This window comes from Rhineura floridana, chromosome 2 (genome assembly GCF_030035675.1).
Source record: "Rhineura floridana isolate rRhiFlo1 chromosome 2, rRhiFlo1.hap2, whole genome shotgun sequence".
NCBI lineage: Eukaryota > Metazoa > Chordata > Lepidosauria > Squamata > Rhineuridae > Rhineura > Rhineura floridana.
Genome location: NC_084481.1, coordinates 239743568 through 239746254, shown reverse-complemented (window position 1 = coordinate 239746254; position 2687 = coordinate 239743568). Strand labels below are relative to the sequence as shown.

The following is a 2687-nucleotide window of genomic DNA, read 5'->3' as shown; positions in this document are numbered from 1 at the left end:
AGTAACAGGGTTGCACTCCCCCGTCCTTCTCCCGATAAAGGTCGTCCATCAGGGCGACCAAGGCCAATTCAGTCCCATAACCAGGACTGAACCCAGATTGTTTCATCCAAGAGTACTTGCAATTGCTGCAGGACAACCCTCTCAATCACCTTTGCCGCCCTGGGCTCCTACTGGGAGGAAGGGCAGGATATAAATTAAATAAATAAATTAGGAAGTATTTGCAACCAGGCTGCAGTTGTTGCTACTTGCCCCATCCAGATTCCTCACTTTATGCAGAAGGTGGGATGATCTGGGGAGGGGGGATGTCCTCCCCTCATCCTCATCTTTTTATTGTCAAGCAGGCTTACAAACACACACACTAGAAATAGCAGCAGGTACCAAAAGAGGAGGCAACGATGGACATATGCCAGTGTGTCAGTTATAACTGTGGCCAGGAGAGAGAAATGTACCATTAAAAGTCTGCGAACCATGGAGAGATTGGGGGCAGCCCAATGCTGGTCAGGCCTTTGAAGAGGGGTTCCAATGCTGCCACACTGCAGATACTGCTATGCACAATCCACCTCTTTGAGGAGCCCTTGTGTTGATCCAAACATGGTGTGCTGATGGCAGAGGGTGGAGGAGTCACAATTGTGTGGGATGGACACACCCCACATGCCCATGCACAGGTGCCTGGAGTCGTGCATTGAACCCTTGAAGCAGCTCAGATGTGCCAATCCATCTTGGGCCTGGAATGCTGCTTGGCGTAAAAAGGGGGCACTTTCTCTGGCACTGTATGAACATCTGTCCCCCAGTTTCTCGAATGTTTTCTTCCTCTGCACAAGAAACTTCCATTTCTCTGCCTCATTTTTGGGGCAGTCAAGAATTTCTTTGGAACTTCAGGAGATTCTCACTGTGAGGTGGCCAAGGGGTGTGTGTTCTCTTTCCAGTAAACGTTTTCCCCAGCAGTCTGCAGCTTTCCTGGCTGCCTCACACTTCCTAATCTGAACAAGCCCTTGGGAGGAGTTCCGTCATGAGGTCTTCGCTTGGGATTTAATTGAGACACAGAAGCCCACAAGGCTGCAGAGTGCAGAGCACTGGAAGGGAGAGAAGGAGATGTTTTGCAGAATGAAGGAAGGACACTCACAAATGCACCCTCAGACACCCCAAAAGTAAAGTAAGCATGTCAAAAACTCTCCAACCCTCCCAGGAAAATCTCACAATTTTTTCTTTATTATATATTTATTAAATTTATATCCTGCCGGTCCTCCCAAAAGAGGCAACAGTGGCAAACACATCATTGATAAAATAAGGCAATTAAAGTATCATTTATTTACTTTACACCTCACCCCAAATCTCCTGATGATTATTTATTACATTTACATATCGCCTTTCCTGGAGAATCCCTGAGACATGCCACGGGAGAGGGCAAAAGGTGGCCTTACTCCAAAAACACTTTTTCTGCAGGCATTGTTTGTTTTCGGGGGTTTTGGATAGACGGTAATTGGATCCTGGGTGACCAGCTGCCCTGAGATGGCTGGTCAGGCCCAGAGTTGTGAATGCTGGGCAGGGATCAGCCTTGTGGCGTCTGAAAGGGTAGCCCTCACCTTGTCTTCTGGGAAGGCCGCCTCCTGCCCCTGCCTCCTCAGGTGACAGTGCTGTGGAGCGAAGCAAAGGCCTCTGTTCCTCCTGACGGAGAAGAGGAAGAGGAGGAAGTGCAATGGGCTGGCTTTGCAGCAGGTGGCAGCCAAGGCACACCTGGGAGGCGCAGAGCTCACTCCAGTTGCATGCCAGGCTGTGGGCACACACGTCACTTCAACAGCAGCGAGGATGTTTTTTCTAGCTGCAGTTTGAAGTGGCTCTACTATCACCTGGATGCACCTCCCTTCCCCACTTCTGACTTCAGATCTTTTGGGACCACCCACAGCAAAGTGTTGGGCCAATCACTGTCTCTGCCTGAGCCTGCAGCAAAGCATTTCTATTGGCCACACCTGGAGGAGCAATGGGTTGGTCTCTGAATCAGTTGCAAAATCAGTCTGAAGCTGGATTTTTTTTTTTTTAAAAACCCACTCAAGCTGTGATCCAACCCGAGTTTTAGAGTGAAAAGGGGCAGTGTTTGACTAGCTTTGTGTTCCCGTGTTTTCAGGACATTGCTCTGGAACTGGCACAACAATAAGCGTGTCTCTACTGCCAGACTCGGCTGGTGACAGAAAGGGAAGAGGCATCAGCATGAAGAGCAGAAGAACCCCAGGGGGAGAGGAGGAGTGGACCCTGCAACTACTGCCCCTCCCCTGTTTTTACGGGTCTGTGGTTTGTGAGTGGTGGGACCCTAAGGTTGCCAACTTTGGCTGAGGAAATTCCTGGAGATTTTTTTTCCAAATGAGATCAAATTTCTACATATTGCTTTACCTGTCTAAATTGATGGACCCAATTTCAACTCTCTAATTCTTTACTGTTTAAACCCAAACTTGGAAAACGAAACCTTTTGAGGCCAGAGAGCACACCCTCTTTTACATACAAGAAGTGGAAGAAGGAAGGCCAGGCTACAAAGGAATACAGACAGATAGCACTAAATTGCAGAGATGGCGTCAGGAAGGCTAAAGCTAAGATTAGCGAGGGATGCTAAAAGCCACAAAAAGTTTTCTTCAGGTAGATCCAAAGTAAATACCGAGAAAAGAAATGGTGGTACAGGTACTCAGTGAGGATGGCAA

The 2687-nt window shown here is 48.3% G+C and overlaps 1 long non-coding RNA gene across 1 annotated transcript; it reads right to left on the bottom strand.

Annotated features, from left to right (window-relative positions):
- Positions 1–283: 283 nt before the first annotated feature.
- LOC133378465 (uncharacterized) lies at positions 284–1866 on the bottom strand. Its single transcript, XR_009761036.1, has 2 exons — positions 1584–1866; positions 284–1073 (listed from the first exon to the last, which is right to left on the bottom strand). It is a non-coding gene; the product is annotated as an uncharacterized LOC133378465 (long non-coding RNA).
- Between the last annotated feature and the right edge of the window lie 821 nt (positions 1867–2687).